The sequence below is a fragment of the Plectrocnemia conspersa genome, unplaced genomic scaffold (genome assembly GCF_051122295.1).
Source record: "Plectrocnemia conspersa isolate PC_06_02 unplaced genomic scaffold, ASM5112229v1 ptg000005l, whole genome shotgun sequence".
Lineage (NCBI taxonomy): Eukaryota > Metazoa > Arthropoda > Insecta > Trichoptera > Polycentropodidae > Plectrocnemia > Plectrocnemia conspersa.
The window spans coordinates 9,700,873-9,721,488 of NW_028277169.1; positions in this window are offsets into that span (position 1 = coordinate 9,700,873).

Here is a 20,616-nt window from a genome sequence, read left to right on the forward strand (position 1 = left end):
AAGTTCATTGCTGATTTTCATATTTTTATAATATGTATATGAATTGATAATTAAAATTATTAACTATGTAAAATAAATTAATTTTCTTAGACTGCAGTTATTGTTTGTAATATCTGGGATGTATATTTGTTGCCTAAGCTAATTTATTTAAATTAATTAAAACAATAAAATATATGTATTTCCAATGCAGAAGAACTGAAATCACCTAAGCCAAAACTATAGCATATAGTTGGACAAATATTATTACATCATCACTTTATTGAAAATTTTTATTTTTTTGAAACTAAGATAAGGCAATTTATTTGCTAAATTTCACACTATTTTCAAATCCGTGTATTTTCTTTCATATAGAATCTCATTCTTAATGTAAACGAAATTCTTATGAAAAATATTTAAAAACATACATTTTACACTTATTATTATTTTTTGTACTATTGCTCTACATTTCAGATAGAAAGGAACAAATTATTGCGCCGTATTTTATACTTTTCAAATAGTCCCAAAGATCGAGTTAAACTCTTGGAGGTTAATATGACCGCTTGGTTGAATGAAATCTAAAAAACGAAGTGAAAGTGACTGCTTTTCATTGGATTTTGATGTCGATACTTGATGCAAGTTCAGGGCTGAACTCTTGTGAAAGTCACCTTATACAAAACGTTCTGAAATCCTGGACTGGAACTTTTGTATTGTGTAATATTCCAGCTGTTTATTAGGTATCCTTGACGTAGCGTCTGGTATCCTTGCATAAATCCGGCAATAATTTAATTTGTAGATACTTGCTATTTGATCAGAGAACTATAGCTGGCCCTTATTATGTAGATTTAAATACTGTGAATGTAGTTTTTTGAGGACAAAAGAACTGCCATTATTTTAATCATATCGTCATGAAAAATATACTGAGTTCAGTCCGATTCACCATTTCTAACAAGCGATTATTAAAAACCATTTCAAACAAGCGACTATTAAAAAGTCACAACCACTTTAAAATAATCCTAGAGAAGAAAGTAAAAAGATCAAAAATATTTTATAGTTGATAACGTTTTTTAGATAACTTTATAAGAGGATCTGTTCTTGTATTCCAACTTTTCTAAAAGAAAGGCGTTAGAATACGATTCACTGAGTTCTTGCAGAAAGTCGACTCACCTATGGCTATCGCTATCCGGTTCCTTAAAACTCTGGCGTTGCATGTCGATTTGTTTAATGTCAGCTACGAGGAGCTGGACTGGTTTGTATTATTTCATTTTAATATTTTTTCTCTTTCTTACTATGTATTATTTTTTTTTGTGTATGTTTAAATGTTGACTAATCTGAAATATATTATATATACAAACGAACGTGTTTTAATTATTAAAATAATGAAATTACTAAAAAAATTATAAAAACAAATATTATTTTAATCATTTTAAAATATATATATTTTGAAAAAACATCTATATAATATCATTTGCATAATAAATAATTATGGAAGCTTTGGAAATATATGTATATGTACTTGAATTGAATTAATTACTGTTTTAAGATCAATCGCAGTTTGTAAATATGTATTGGAATAAGGAAACTAAACTTTTATTTTGTCGTTCTAATGTTCTATGAGTTAAGGCATTTTTCATTTCACAACTAATTGTATTTTCATAATTTTTTAACAGTTCAAATATAAAATGAATTACTCCTTCCGCCTGTAAAATTATACTTAATACTTTAACGTTAATTTTTAATGGTTTTAGAACGACTACCACGTAATCTAAAATTATAAAATTAATTACATTGTAAAAAAATTCTGACTAAGATCTAGCAGAGCAAGAAGGGTAACCGAATAAATAAGTCGGTTTCGGCTTTTAATATATATGCCAAGATTAAAGAGAAAAATATATGTCAAGATCAAAAAAATGTTTAATCGATTTGGAACCCATACCGAAGACATCATTTCTCCGCCAGATTCTCCACCAGTGCTCGGAACAAAGAATACACATATTTCACTTTTTTATATGCATTATAACTGAATAAATAATTACCAGCTTTCCGGCGTCTTAATTATGTTTTATTTATATTTTAAGATTGCTTTTATTAATTTTGTTATCGAAATATTATTAATTCCTAACTTTTTGGCAAATGTGTAGTGAGTGACAAGTTGGAAATGAGACACAGATTTATTAACAATTAAATGTTACATTATTGATCCGATCGTTACAAAGCCAATCAGTGAGCGCCGACCGGCAGTCATTTTAACAAGTTAATTTTCATCATTTCCGCAAACGCGGTGTTGCCAGCGTAGCTCCAGGTTGTCCAAATAAATCGGTCCCCACATTATTTTATATATTCCTGGATCGATTAATGACAAAGTATTCAAAAATTATTTTTCTTTTTTGGCTGATTGGTGAAGGTTAAATACACATTTTTATAATAAATATTAAATACATATAATATAATGAATATAGGTAATATATGTACATAAATAAAAAATATATGGAAAATAAATATCGTATACATTCATTCTTGTATACCAAATATTCTCTCCGTTAAATTAGATTGGACGACACTAAAAGGAATTTTACGAGATGGCGTTATATATCTCTTCCAATCACTTTTGCGTGCGTGAAGCTTTTTACAGAGGTGACGTTAAAATCGCAGTAGATGGTTTCACAAATATTTCAATTTTAATTAAATATTTTTTACTGAAGAAAAAAAACATATTCTTAACTCAAACATTATACGAAAGATTAAATTTTGTTTTACCAAAAGTAACATAAACCATATTTTAGGTTCATGCAGTATTTGAAACAAAACAAGGTTAATAATATACATATGTCAAGATAAAATCATTATTTTACCATTGTAGAAGTGTAATTTTTTTAAGGTTGTGGCTATTTGCACAACTGGCTTTGTTAATAAAATTATATACTAACTATTGAAAATATAACTTCACTGTAACAGTTGCGAAACATTCATTTGTTGTTCAAACCCAAACCTAAGCGAAAGAGTTCTAAAACTAATTATAGTATTTAAATTTTAATTAGATTAATTCATTTAGGTTTGGATTTGAATAGCAAATGAACGTTTCGCAACTGTCAAATTGAGTTTCATAGACATTATAAAACAGCATACAATTTAAAACACGTCATGATTACAAAATTATTTTTTAGACTTGCCACACCATCAATCGACCAATGAATAAGCGAGTTTGAGTATTACCTACATACAACAATATCACGTAATGGACAATTCTTATACCGAATACATATAGGTGGAAATAACCACATACTTTTTTACATGTTCGGCAATAAGTTATTTAGAGAATCTTTGTAATAATAATAATATATATTTCACACTAATCAAACTCCACTGCAAAAAATATTGCGCATCAGATTCATTTTATCAAAGGTAAGGTTAAAATAATTGCATCATATATTGTAATTTGATACACCTAATAGCTTAAATATAACTTTTATTTTTTTCAAACATATTATATTTAATGTTTCTGATCATTCTGCAGTTTTTTTATCGAGAAAATAAATTGTACGTTGTATTTCTAGCAAATTCTCGAGAAATACATTGCTAATATATAAATATATAGACTGCGGTCGACCAGTCGCCCATGAAGCTATTTACAATCGCCCACGTCTGTACAAAATAGTGGTATAAAACTGAAAAAATAATATAGACATTAATAAATCGCCCGCTTGTGTTTGAAATCCTACAAATAAATACAAATAATACTTATTTACATAATAAATTATATTTAATAACTGAATCAGCAAAATACATATTTATCCAATTAAAAAATGCAGAGTATACAATATGAGTAGGTTTTATAGTTATAAAATAATTTTCAACTAAATGTAGCTTTAATCGTAGACAATGTATCATATTTATTAGCTTGTGTAAATAAGTTGTTATTTTTCAAATCGTTTTTAATAATTGATAAATTAATAAATTAGAGTGCTGTCGATAATCAAACTATTCTCAAGAAATTCCAATATTGGGTTCCGGAACGTACGATTGCGTCCTCTTTTGAGCATTTTGGCTGTCGCCATCATGCTCCTTAATACGCTGGCATTGCACATTTATATTTTTGATGTCAACTATGAGGAGCTGGTCCAATTTGTATCACTTCATTTTATTATTTTATATTTGTTTTTTACTTTCTTACCATGTACTTTTTTGTGTATTATTTTTAATCTTTCTTGTATTATATTTTTTGTGTATTGACGCATTGGGATAACCTGTAAGATCACGATGGTCTTAATTTAGTTTAAATAAATAAATTATTACAGTTTTAAAATATTAAACGTGCACGATCTAGCTCGATTTTATTTTAATTATTGATCACTATATCCATCCGTGAGATTAGGAAAATTTAGGAAAACCTAATCTGCAATAATCAATCGGAATTATAATTATATAATAATCAATTTTGCTCTTACGTGTGAATTTGAAAAGGGGAACATGGTGGAAAAACTGAATATGTTCTAATATTAATAGTTTTTTAATTAAAATAATTATTACGTAATACAGTGGTGCACTTACGAGTTTAAGTCGTTCCGTGATAGAGCTCATAACTCAAAATACTTTTATGTCAAATCGATTTTCCCATTGAAATTAATTGCAATGCCATTAATCCATTTTAATAAAGAAAATTTAAATGGTAAATACATAATGATATTTTTAGAGACATTGCTCATATATCAAGTCAATTTAAAAAAAACTGCTTGTATTTAAAAACTTGTAAGTCGAGACTCCACTGTAATTCTAGTATTTAAAACAGTTTTTTTTATTTTACAAATCTTAAAAAAAAACTGTTTATTTTTTTAAAAGAATATTTGATAATAAAAATAAATATTCTGGCCATACATTATATAATTTCAATTCAATTTTTTGCTTAATATTATTCAATATTGCTCGCTTGTTTTTTTCTTCATTCATTTCGAGTCAACATTCAAAATTGTCGGACGTGTTTTTAAAAGTTCTATAGTCAAAATTATCATAAATTAGAATGGCTTCTGGTGGAGTTACTTTTGAAGACTGCTTTGTTGCTTTCGCGCATTTCGGTGATAAACAATCTAAAGGGATAACTTTGTCTCAAAGCGATAAATGGATGAAACAAGCCAAGTTATTCAGTAAAAACTTTACTACTACCGACACGGCTGTGTGCTTCAAGAAATACAGAAAATTGAAGATGAACTACGAAGAATACGTAGTGTTTCTAAACGACTTGGCGAAATCCAAAGGCGCAGACGTTAATAATTGGATGAATATTATGGTTCGAGCTAAGCATCCTAATGTAGACTTCAAGGAAATCCATTCGGACACAGTAGATCGTCTAACGGATGCTTCAAAATATACGGGAATGCATAAGGAACGGTTTCATCAGACCGGTAAAGGCAAAGGAATCGAAGGAAGAGAGTATTTGACCGAGGAAAAAGGTTATGTCACAGGATACAGTAATGAAGATACTTATGACGAATTGCATGGTAATAAAAGTTAAATGTAATTTTCAAACTGTATTTGTAAAATTTTATGATATCTATTCAATAAAGTATTTTCATTAATGTAAACAAATTTATTTATTTTTGTTACTTATTTATTTTCAGATTTTATAATAAAAAATCTGATTTTAACAACGTATGATTAGCATTCAATAAGCAATATAAAAAAATTAATTAATTTTATTTTTATTTTAAATATTATCTACTTAATATAAAAATATAAAATCTAGTATAAGTAATTTTATTTTGACTTTTAAATTAGTTTGTTTAAAATAATATAGAAGTTTAAAAATGTATTGTACAATATTATTAAACATTTCATTTTTACGTGACAAAGCTTAGTGAATTTTACGTTATTTTATGAAGTTATAAATGTGACGAATCCGAATCTACAATCACATTGAATTAAATATCAAAATATTTAATAAATAATTTATATCATATTTTTAAGTACAATTTATATAATGTCAATTAATATTTTTAACACTAGAATCAATTTAAATGTAAATAAGTTTTTAAAAGACAATTTCAAGTCAAGCTATAAAAATATTGTGATATATTTAATACTTTTATCTCCTCATATTTTTGTTAAAGTTAAAAGTAGATAAATATTTATTTTTTCAAATACAATACAAGGAAATTAAAATTTTGTGTATTGAATTAATTTGAGTAGAAAATCTGAAAATCTATAAAAATCTTGTTTTTGTAGTTACTATGGGCTTATGCTTATTATTATACGTTTACCGTATTTTCTTAAATCTTTTTTTCAATTTTTTTAATAAAGATATTAAATTATAACAACTATTTTTTAACCGTATCTGCTGTTTTTATGGTGTCCTGTTTTTTATTATTATACTACCAATAATCGTCGCAGGAAGGTAGATTTATTTTGATAATTTATAAAACACTGATCGTCCAATTTTACGTTATATATAATATTATTAAAGCAGGCATTTAAACTATTTTTCTAATGATAATTTTTTAATAAGGAAAAAGATAATAATACAATTTCTATCGTGTCTGTAAGGTCAAAATTGATAAATAATATATAATTATAATTCTGATCGATCATCACAAGTTAGGTTTTCCTAGATTGTCCTACTCTCATAGATAAATAAGTAAAATAAAATCGAGCTAGGTCATGCATAGTGAGCTGTGAGTATATTTTATTATTAATAAAATACATATTATGATTTAAATCTTATTTAGTAGTGGTTGATTGTGTTTACATCATTGTGACGCATTGGGCTAACGCTTATCACGTTGTATTACATCCACATCTTTTTCATTATTTTTCCTACAATTCAATAACATTAGTTTATTTTTAATTTATAATATGTATTTTATACATACTTTTTTATATTGAAAAATGCGTCAAGACCTCTGTAATTAGTGATTTAGGAATTAGCAAATTTCTTGAAATAAATGTATGATACATATATTTAATAGTATTATTTATTTTTATCGTACAAACATTTGCAATCGATTCCATTTATAGGCATTATTTATGTTTCTCTATCGGATGTTATTTGCCGTAAAACACATCCGTCGGTCCATTCGTTTATTGACAAAATTTTATTATTGCGTCATACAGAGTGTTTATTAAATGTTTAACTATTAGTAATATAATTATTCGTCAATATAAATTAAAACACATCATATCTACATATTTATTGATTTACCACAACAACAAAGGTATACAATTATATATAAACACGGTTTACATACTCTAGTTAAAATTAAAATTAAAATGTAACTTAAACTTATTAAAACTACAAATTATGTTTTAAAAACATAAATATAAAATATAGCATGAATATAAAAAAATTATAATTTAGGTCTTAATGTAGAAATCTGTTTCTTTATTCCAATAATGAAACCAGATAAATTTTTATTTCTGCGGTTTGTCTTAGGACTATTATTATATAATTTACACCTCCATTGAACATACCCATTTGTTATACCTATCTTCCATTACATCTATATTTATTATAAGAATTACTAAAGCAATAATTTAAATTATTTCTCGGACAATAAACCTAGTTTCAGAAGTATGCATTATTTTCAATTATTTGAATATCGATTGATCAAAGATGAAATATTCGTATATTTTCGTGAAGTAATGAAGAATTGATATATACAGTTTAAATAATATATACACACATTATATGTTACAAAAATCAATACACATTAATCCTTCATTTCATGATTTTTTTATCGTCGAAAAATTATATTGAAGGTTAAATATTCACAGCCGATACTTTGACTTAATTTATAAAAAGATTTTCTCACGGTGGTGTCATATTTTAACAAAGAAACTTTTTTTGTCTTAGATATTTATCAAAATTGCAAATTTGCAATGAACTCCAAACTGTAATGATATTTCTGTATGGCTTAATAAATTTCTTATTTTTATAATATTACATAATTATGCTGAAATAGTTTGAATTTACATTTTTAATATATATTTTTTTCCTTATTATGTAAAGTAGCTATAAAAATAAAAAAATATATATTAAAAATCTAAATTAAAACTATTTCAGTACAAACATGTAGCATTATGAAACTAAAGAATTGATGAAGCCATATAGAAATATCATTACAGTTTGACGTTTGTTGAAAATTTTCAACACCGTGAAATGAAGGGTTGTAAGAATCATCATACGTAAGACTGTGAAAGTTCTGTATTATAAATTGAATATAGGATTTCTGAATACCCCAGAAATTTTTTGACATGGTAGAAAATAATAATTTTTTTAAAGCGTTATTTAGAGCTATATTTTTTCTTATAAATGTACCTACTGTTTGATCCTAATAGACATTTTATTTTTAGCAGCCAAATATACTACAATTTCCGCAAGCGATTTCCTTGATATAAATTTCGCATTTACTGATAATATTCGATTTTACATCGCTTAGTCCATATATCCTTATGGATCTTCTGATACGCATTGCCCAGCAAAAAATGTTAAGGACCGCATATAGAATTTAATATTTATTTTCCTCAATATAATGTAACCTATATCATCAACTTTATTTTTACACAAAAAATAATAACATATTATTATAATGTTATAAATATACAGATAATGTTATCACTTAAATATCCTTTTATATATATTATTATATTATTGTTTATGTTATCGTAGGATATTTCTCAATTTTTATGTAACTGTATAAATAGGCCCGACCCACTGGTAAAAAGGAGAATCAGAGTGGGATTTGTGAACGGAGGCCGAACGCTAGACGTTGTTTCGACTGTAATTAATTAATTCAAATATTTATTAGAGACAACAAATGAAATTAATAAAAGATTTTACATTAAGTGAATTAGAACATTATTTTTGCTCCTTTATGACAAAAATAAAATTGGTGGCAGCGGGTGGGATCCCGACACTCCAACTGAAGAAGGAACAACAGAAGTGCATCTCCTGAAACTACGGAGTTAGACTTTCCAGTCTTTCAACCGGGACCCGAACAAAAATTCACTTAAATCGTCAAGTCAAGAAATCTCAAAGAAGATCAAACGACTGAAAATCAACATCGCCTGTGGGTCCACCACCAAGTTGATAGAAGACGTAAAACCTTCGATTTCCATACAAAGACGAGTAAAGCAGCCATACGGACATCTGCGTGAAGGAAACTCCCGAGACGAGCAGCCTTCGATTTCAAACGAAATACGTAGAGAGAATCAACAACTTCCCAGAAGAAACCTCGTTCGAGCAAGAGCCGCGACAGCAGCAGACTCAGAAAACGAAGATCTTCATACCAGCACAGCCCCTCAGAAGACTACATTCCGCACGAGCAAAAGCCGCGACAGCAGCAGACTCGGCAGACGGAAGATTCCCTGATTGAGCGAACGCAACGACGAAGGAAGTTCTACCCTTGAATCCAGCAAGATCTCATCACACCAGACAAGATGTTCAAGAACGTCGTAGTACTGTGAGTCTATCTTTGCTATATTTTCGGGTTGTCCAAATTATTTACATACCGATACATTCTGATCTCATATTAAACTACACATAACACACATACATAACCACATAATCAAAAATGTCTATTCCAACATCTCCAATAATTAGTAACAACTCCAATCATGGATCAATCAATTTATCTCTCGATACACTAATGAAATTCATACCTACATACGATGGAAGTCAAAAAGATCTCTATCCTTTTATTAACGACTGTGACACAGCGATAAACCTCTGTTCCTTAGAACTAAAACCAATTTTACTAAAATACATAATTCATAATGTCACAGGCAAAGCTAAATATTCCATAGCGAATTTTCAATATGATTCTTACGAAGAATTTAAAGAGTTTTTAATCTCCTCGTTCGGAGAAAATAAACATTCATCACAACTAGAATACGAACTTAGAAATTGTAAACAAAAACCAGGAGAACCAGTCATAAATTTCATCCAAAAAGTAGAAATCTGTACTAACAATTTAATAGGATCGATAAGGCTATCAGTTATAGATAAAAAGGAAATATTTGGACGTATTAAACAAATAGAAGATAGTGCCTTAAATACTTTCATATTCGGATTAAATCCGGAACTCTCAACTCCTGTTAGACTTACGAAACCTAAAACTCTTTCAGAAGCTTCTAATACAGCATTAGAAGAAGAAAAGTTTCTAACCGCATTCAGAGAAATGCATATCAGTTCACCCTTAATATGTAACATTTGCAAACGACGCGGACATAATGCTTCTACATGTCGAAATAATAATAACCGATTTCCAAGATACCAAAATAACTACAATAACATAAATATCAAAGAGGAACGAAAAATAAACCAATTTAGCGCGAGTAAAAATCCATCAAAATTCTGTCGTTATTGTAAAAGGAATAACCACACGATTGACGAATGTAGAATTAGAATATATAACAATGAAAAATACGGTAAAAATCAATCTAATCAAAGTCGCGATCATTTAAACTCCAGGAATTCCGAGACAGCTGCCGTGTCCCGGAATATAAAAAACATTGAAGGCAGAATATTAACATTGAAAAATACAACCGCTTTTGTAGCTTTAGATTGTTATCAAGCAGATAGACCTCTTAAATTTCTTATCGATACCGGAGCGGATATATCAATCGTAAAATTAAACTCATTAGAAAGTGAAGATATAGTCGACGAATCAATAAAAGTAACCCTTCGTGGTATAGATAATTCTGATAACCCAACAAAAACATTAGGAGTTATCAAACTGACTTTCCCTTTCGATGAATATATAATTCGTCATAAAGCTCATATTATCGCACCTAATCAAACAAACATTCCCTTGGACGGAATATTAGGAAACGATTTCTTAAAATCAAACAAGGCAATAATAGATTACGAAAATAATTACCTACTCGTTAGAGATAAGAGACTAAATATTCTACACCATTATTCTGATAAACAAGTTACGTTAAACCCTAGAACTGAAACAATAGTTTTATTAAATGTCTTAAATCCGGAAATAAAAACAGGAATCTTGCCTGAAACAGAATTACTCCCTGATGTCTATTTGTCGCGAGCCATTACTTCTGTAAATGAAAAATCCCAAGCTTATGCTACAATACTTAATTGTAGTGATAAAGAAGTAAAGCTGACAAATACTAACATAATTCTAGAACCATTCGACGAAACTAAAAGTTTCCTTTATTTTCAAAAAAGTGACAAAATAGATATAACACGTAACGATAGAGTAGTGCAACAACTTCGAGTCGCACATCTTAATAAAGAGGAATCCCATTCTATTATATCACTATGTTCTGAATTTAATCGTGTATTTCATTTAAAAGATGATCCATTATCCAAAACAAACACGATTTCCCACGAGATACCGATAACATCGCAAATCCCCATCTACACTAAGTCATACCGATACCCCGAGGTACATAAAAAAGAAGTTGACAAACAAATTACAGAGATGTTAGACCAAAATATTATAAAACCCTCATCTTCTCCATGGTCAGCTCCACTATGGGTAGTCCCCAAGAAAATGGATGCTTCTGGAACTAAAAAATGGCGGATCGTAATAGACTACCGCAAATTAAATAACGTAACTGTAGGTGACGCATTCCCCTTACCCAACATAAGTGAAATACTAGATCAGCTAGGACATTCAAAATACTTCACAACCCTAGATCTCGCTTCAGGATTTCACCAAATTCCAATGAATGACAAAGATTCAGATAAAACGGCATTTTCAACCCCAACGGGTCATTATCAATTTTCACGTATGCCTTTTGGATTAAAAAACGCACCAGCGACTTTTCAACGATTAATGAACAGTGTACTAACTGGATTGCAAGGCATTAAATGTTTTGTGTATCTGGATGATATCGTGATTTTCGCAAATTCTATAACTGACCATACGAACAAACTTCGCGAAATCTTTAAACGACTAGATAAACATAATTTAAAACTACAAGCAGATAAATGCGAGTTTATGCGCCATGAGGTAGCATATTTAGGACACGTCATTACTCAAAACGGCGTCAAGCCTGATCCTTCTAAAATATCTTGTATAAAGAATTATCCTAAACCGCAAAACGTTAAAGATATCAAATCATTCCTAGGATTAGTAGGATACTATCGAAAATTTATTCTCAACTTTTCTAAAGTCTCACAAAAACTAACTATCTTATTAAAAAAGGACGTATTATTTAAATGGACAAACGAACAAGAAGACGCTTTTGAGACACTTAAAAACGCATTAATTAACGAACCTATATTGCAATATCCCGACTTTACAATTCCTTTCACCCTGACAACTGACGCTTCAAATTCTGCTATAGGGGCAATCCTATCTCAAGGAACCCTAACCAAAGATCTTCCGATAGCTTATGCTTCTCGCACACTCAACAAAGCAGAAATAAATTATTCCACGACTGAAAAGGAATTACTCGCAATAGTATGGGCATGTCAACATTTTCGTCCATATCTATACGGACGAACTTTCCAAATAATTACCGATCATCGCCCATTAGTCTGGTTAATGAACTGCAAAGATCCAAGTTCACGACTTGTAAGATGGCGTCTCAAACTTGAAGAATTTGATTATACTATTTCATACAAAAAAGGAAAACAAAATTGCAATGCTGATGCATTATCACGAATAAATATAGATCCGATAGCTAACAAATTAGTATTTCTTAATATAACAAAAGATAACCAGATACCCAACAGAGATAAAGAAATCAGTATTCCCAATGACAAAAATAAAATAATTGTACCCAAACATGATCAAATCCATGAAATCTTAAAAGAATATCATGACTCTATTATAGGAGGACATGCAGGTTATAATAGGATGCTAAATAAAATAAAGTTTAAATTTAAATGGCAAAATATGCACAAAGACATCGCAAATTATGTGAAACAATGCGAATCTTGTCAGTCAAACAAAGTATACCGTCAAAAGATTAAGCAACCCATTGAAATAACCACAACTAGCGAATGTGCATTTGAAAAAATCGCATTAGACATAGTAGGACCATTACCCCTAACCGAGGATGGCAATAAATATATCCTAACACTACAAGACGATTTGACAAAGTATACACAAGCATATCCAATACCAAATCATGAAGCCGAAACAATCGCAAGGACATTTACTAGCAATTTCATATGCCAATACGGCGTTCCAAATTCAATTCTTACCGATCAAGGTAAAGAATTTACTTCCAATATTCTAAAAGAAGTCTCAAAATTATTTAAAATACGGCAAATCCAAACTTCAGCATATCACCCAGAATCCAATGGAGCTTTAGAGAGAAGTCATAGTACCCTCAAGGACTATCTCAAGCATTATATTTCTCCAGAACAAACAGATTGGGATCTTTGGATTCCCTTCGCTATATTCAGTTATAATACTACTCCACACACTGCAACGAAGTTCACACCATTCGAATTAATCTTTGGTAATTCACCAAACTTGCCGTCAACCTTAACCAAAACTGAATTTAAATATACTTATGATTCCTTCGCCGATAATTTAAAATTAAAATTATGTAAATCGCGAGAAATGGCTAGAGAAAATTTAATTAAAGCAAAGGCAAAAACGAAAGAAAATTTTAACACAGACAAATGGATAACTCGAATTGTGGCATAGATTGACCAGTGATAATAATTGTTAACATGTATTATATTTTTCGTAAACAAAACGCCACTCGTATGTTTACTCTTAACGGGGGAGGTGTTATAAATATACAGATAATGTTATCACTTAAATATCCTTTTATATATATTATTATATTATTGTTTATGTTATCGTAGGATATTTCTCAATTTTTATGTAACTGTATAAATAGGCCCGACCCACTGGTAAAAAGGAGAATCAGAGTGGGATTTGTGAACGGAGGCCGAACGCTAGACGTTGTTTCGACTGTAATTAATTAATTCAAATATTTATTAGAGACAACAAATGAAATTAATAAAAGATTTTACATTAAGTGAATTAGAACATTATTTTTGCTCCTTTATGACAATAATATTAATGTAAACACTGATCTAGTTTAATACTAAAAATAGCGATGCAAAGACTATTTTCTGATTCATTTATTGTTCATAAGTTTATGAATGATGTTACTGAGGTTCAAAAGAAATCTTATTTTTCGGTAATCCAGCTACATATTTATGTATCAATAAAAATATAATATTCCCGGAATTTGATTAGAAAAATATTAAGCTGCGCGTTTTATTTTTGGAATTTCAATTGAAGCGCAGTTAATTTTTTTATCGTTACTGTAATTGCATACCGCTCATATATATGTTAAACAGAATATAATTTATCGTTGTTTATTTCGTACACACAAACAGAATGAAATTTCTATACACCCGATCTCTGTGGAACTTTGGGGTGGGCCGAGAAAATTGCGAGCCGCCATAAAACATACTATACGCCCGACATATAAAATTTGCGACGCCATAAAAACGACAGACTTAGACACCTCATTGGTCGGGACGCTTTCGTCATAAATTACCCCCAAGGATAGGAGGGTTCCCCCTTGAAATCGGCGTCTCCTTTCACTCGAACGAGACGGACGGCGGTGATAAAAGAAGAAATAAAATTTATAGAAATTGCCCTTTTCCCGCTCGCACTCGTAACGCGAAAAGTTTAATGGATGCAGGGGTAGATTCACCCTTCGAATACGCTCGGTTGAGGGGCGGATACGTTTTGGTATTTTTTGGGAATCGTCACCATATTACTAATGTTATGTAGTGAAATTATTATTAAGAGTATTTTTTAATAATATATTATATATATTTTTTGAAACATATAGCTTCATTTTGTATGAGCTCCGTGGATTTTTACGCGTTTTTTATAATATGGAACATTCGCATTATTTTGAATGAGCTTTGTGGTTTTTAACTCGCGTTATTCCGTGAAACGTACCTTCGGCAAATATTTAGTACAAGATTATTGTGCATAATTATTTTTTTCAATACTTAAAATACTCAAAAATATTTTTTAACTGCGTTTTAAATTTAATAATGCTATATTATGATACATATTATAAGATGAATTAATTTAAAGACTAGTTTTGAAATTTTGATTATAATTATATACAGCCGAAAATTAATTCACTACAGAATTTTTAATACATCGTTTATTAATAGACCAAAAATCTGATAAAAGTTATTTTCATTCAAACGTTTTTAACTAAATTATCAATTAAATAATAAATAGACTAGCGCGTTTCAATAAATCTCTTTAATTTGTATTTTTTATGGAAGTTTTATGGACATTTAATAAAATGGATCTAGATAATATAAATGTGATTAAAGGCTTATGAAAATTTAATAAATGACAAAATTATAGAATAACTAATATTGCTGATGCATATATATATAAATTTAATTTTAAACTAAACACGAAATCGGTGTTTAAGCTTCGATTTTTAAAGCAGAAGTGAAATATCATTTAGTGCTCTCAAAATTATTAAAAACATTTTTAATTTTTTTTAAATTATTAAAAACATTGTAAATGAGTTAGGAACAAATAAATGAACTGAAACACTCACTTTTAATTTATTTTAGACATTTCTGAAATAATAACCAATTTTTCTGCCGGAAAAGCGCGTAAAGCTTTTGAGAAATACTTAAATGTTATCAACAATTTATTATTTTGTCTTGTCCCCAATCACTTTTAATTTTGAAGGGCCTCCAAAATATTAGTTTACCTGAGACCTGCATTTTCTCTGAAAGGCCCAGATTATGGATATTCGGTGTAATAAGTCACTACAATAATTATGTACAATAATCTTACGAAATGATAATTTTTGTTTATATTACTGTGTAATTTTTTTTGACATAAATAACATGAAAAATTATTACAGTTATAAACAGAGAAATTAAATATATTTTAGATAATCATTCATTCTCTTTAACGTTGTAAATATGTACTAAACTTAGAAAAATATAGTAAAAAATATAATTCTATTCATTGGATCGTCATAAATTATTATGGTTCATACGTTTTATATATTAATTTTAGAGAAATATTTTTAGTTACAGTTTTGAAATTAATGATGCTAGTATATAATCTATAGAACACACTGAATTTATTTAAAGCTTGGTTTTTAACTTACTGCAGATTTTAAGAAATTGCTTTAAAACACTGATGTGATACTAAAAAATATTCTTGGTTACACTTTTACAATTTATGATGCTAGACCATAATCTATAGTACGGACGGAATATATTTAAAGCTTAGTTTTAAATTTATTACAGATTTTTGGAGTAAAAAATATGGTATAAAAAACTATAAATTTTAGTTTTAGCTTTTTTTTTGTTATGCAAACATAATTAAACATATTATAATTACAAAAATTGCTTTTCAACGCTGATGTTATACTAAAAAATATTTTTGTTTACATTTTTAGAATTTATGATGCTAGATTATAATTTATAGTACACATTGGATATATTAAAGCTTAGTTTTAAACTTAAGATACATTTTCGCAATAAAAAATATGGTACAAAAATATATGAATTTTAGCTTTAGCTGTATTAATTGTTTTTTGTTATGGATACATAATTAAACATAATATAATAATTATAGTTAAATAAATTGCTCTGCAACACTGACACTATACTAAAAATGTTTTTAGTTATACTTTAATTATTGTTGCCATTATATTATATTTTACAGTACATACTAAGTTAAAATTATTAAATTATGTTGAGTTGTTGTTACGATTTGTTATTATTATATTATAGTTATAGATGTATTTTATCTAGTACTAATCGTTTTTTGTTATGATAACCTAATACAACATAATATAAAAAAATAATTATAAATGAATAAATATAGATATTAAAAATAAAATAGATATATTCTTAATATAAGAATTATAATGAAATACATATAGGACACTTTAAAATAAAATCTGTTAAATAAAATTATTATTCTATAATCATTTTTCTTCAAAAAATTATTTTTTATCCTTCGTCGTCTCAGAAATACATTACCCTGTTTTTATTTGAAAGTTTATTGTTGATATAAAATTATTTATTAGTGCATTTTTAATATTATTAATAAAATTAATTGGTTAATGATATATAGTACAGTTTTAAGCTTATTAATATTTTTTTAAAGTACAGGGTTATCAGTAAATTAATCTGCCACAATAAATGTGATCAGTTTTTTGTTAAAACTATATTTTTTTGTATAATTAAATTAAAGTTAATAGTATATTGCTGTGGTGTATTTATTTTTATTTATTTTGTATGAATTGTTTAATTTATAAAACAATATTATACAATAACAAAAACAATGTGAAACTAATATAAGTCATTGTCATCTCAAATATAAGATTTGTTGAAACAACACATATTTTTGTACTGTTTTTAATCAAACATAACAATAATTTGCAAACAAATTTTAATACAAACGGAGCTGCATCAAAAAACTATAATATTTCTTGTGAAAGTACTATTTAGAAAGTGAGTGCTTTTAAAGGCAATGTTCCGCTCCTTTTATTTCTTTTATATATAAAAAGAGCTAAAGGAACTTATACCTATAGTATAATTCAGATTAATTATTTGAGGTCGTTTTTTATTTTTTTTATGAATATATTCTTGCTATGATTTTTCCAGAGTCGGGTCCCTCAAGGAGAACGGGCCCCGGAAATTTATCCCTTCTCGGCAGGCCTTGTAATATATGTAAGTAGAACTACATATTATAGATAATTATTTTCTATTGAGAATTTTAAATTGTTTGTATTATTTTGCTATTATAAGTACATTTTATGAAAATAAAACAACTATTCTGACATATTTTAAATCATATTATTTTAATTCAATTACAGTGAGAAGAATATCACCCTAACGTAAATAGTTTACAATTATTTATGTTAGGGTATGTTTTGACTAAAATAAAAAAATTAAACTCATCGTTAAATAATTAAAATTGAGTTTAGAATAGATTTGATAATACAAAAAGGGTTTGTCATTGATTATGCAGAATGTTTTTATCTAAAAAATTAAGCCTATGGTAAATATGGTAATCTTTTATATTTTTAGTTTTTATTTTTGGTCAATATAAAATGTGTACTATATCATTTATATTATTTCATAGCATAATCTATTAAAAGTACATATAAATCGAAATAAAAATTTGTTTGCTGCAATTGCTATAATATTTGGTTATTAAAATTTCGTTAATATAAATATTATTATTATTATTTATTTTGCGTTTAAACACATTTGTGTTTATGTACCTTTCCGAAACCATAAAACCGACAATTATTTATGACCATAAACAATTTCTGTTTATGACGGTAGTAAAATTAGACAATGCTGTCATTTTCAAGCAAAAGGGAAACATTTAGCGTTTATCTATTGTCATCCACGCATTATTATTGTTTATATTGTTATTCAAAATAAGGATAAATTCCTTTAGCTCTACCCGTTGATAATTGTATCGGTGAGAAACTTGCTATACGAACAATTTGGACAAATTCTGTAAAATATTTACTAAATCAACGAATAAAATTAACTGAAATTTTTATAATTTAATATAAAAATATATTATTAATGGCTGAGTTTTATGAGTATTGTTAACGGCAAATTGCGAATGCGTACACATCTCCCTTATCTCCTGAACACATCCCCGTAATGGCGGTTTTATGTTTATTTGCGACGTGACCTAGCAAGAAAATTAAATGGAAATAAATTGACTTTCCTTTTATGACATCGTATATGCTATAATAAAAGCATATAAGATACACAGTTAAACAGTTAAATTGCTTTTTAGGAAATAATATTTTTAATAGTAATAAATGGCTTTGAAAGCTAACACTAATCTTATGCTTCAAAATGGATTGAAATTGGTCAGTATAGTGGTTACTAATTTTAGTTTGTTTTCTGTTTCTTTTTAATTGTGCCAGTGAAAATATCTTATAGTTTTATATTCAATGTATAATCTTTGAACTTTTACAGATAATTTATAACGTTTAAATTAACTAGTATAAATTAAAAATTACTATGATAATTTCGAGATTAAATTTAATTGCTTAAAAATACTTTTAGATTATGTAATATTATGATTAAATTTATTGTCCGTTAAATTTGATATTTAAACACTCCATTTGTTAAGGTAAAGTTTAACTAGCGTGAAATATAAATTTAATACAATTATAACAATAATATGATTTTATTGTTTCTGATTCATACACACAGTAAATTGTGTAAGTAACTGACAGTAGATATACAGTATGTTGGCCAATAGATCGGTAGCTTTTGTACTGAAAATATTTTGAGTAAGAAAATCGATAATATTATGTATTCCTTAATTAGGTTATAGACAAGTCAGTTTAACCGATTATTAATTTAAAGACTTTTTTGCAAATATCGAAATAGGTGCAATAAATTGGGTTAAGGTTAAATATAACTACCGTTGGTGAAAATTTTGTGATACTACAAATGTGCTTACGTGATGAGCGGAAAACTGTGACTTTTTAAAATGAATGCTAGATAAACGTGTGCTTCTAATACGAGAGCAACGGCACGATTTTATTGCTTTTGACGTGAATTTTTGACTTCTGAGAAGGTAAAATTGTTTTTTTTTGCTTTTCTATTAGTCAAAATTTGGTTTAGATATGCTTTATTGGATTCTAAAAAGATTTCGATTATAAAAAGTCTTAATAGAAACGCTAGATAACCGAGCGTTTAAACTGCGAAGGCACGATTTTATTGCTTATGACGTAGATTTTAAACAGGAATATTTGGAAGGAGGAGGTTTCATATAGAGGAAGACATAACGAAAAGTCAAATTAATAAATAGCTGTATTATATAAATTTATTGTTTTTATATATTGTATTATTGGTAATTTGACAACTAGATTTAATGCAACAAAATAAATAAATAATATATTAGGTTTCATGTGGTTATTCCTAAAAGAAAATCTAGTGAAAACAGTCTCGAATCCATTCCGAAAATATTTTTTAAAATATGTTATTTCATTCAAATCATATCGAAATACATTTTCGCTAGTAGATATATATTTTTACTAGTGAAAATATAAATTATCTGGCATGTGTTTTTAAACGTAGCAACATATATATTTGCATACTAATCATTATTTTTTTACATCCGACGTATAAATGTTACAGTGAATGTGTATTTTTTGGTAAAGTTATTTTTTCACTAGTATAGTCCAAATACATTTTAACCAGTAGATATATATTTTTACTAGCGAAAATATAATTTCACTGATAAGCGCTAATATGCTGCTCTATCATGTCTACGAAACTCAATTTGACAGTTGCGAAACGTCCATTTGCTGTTCAAACCCAAACCTAACCTAATGAATATTCTAAAACTAAATATAGTTTTAGAACTTTTATTAGCGCAAAATACAAACTCATCTCTCAGAGAAAAATAAGCCGAATAATATGTATAACATAAAGACATTGTTCCATATATTGTCTGCATTTCGATATTACATTATATTAAAAAAATATGATAGCTATCCTTACCGATATTACTATAGATTTCAAATATAAAAAACTGATCAAAGTATATTCAAACCGAATTTTGGTCAATAGGAGAGCGCAAAAACAATTATCACTTCTCAGAAGGCAAAAATTCACGTCAAAAGCAATAAAATCGTGTCGGTGCCGTCGCA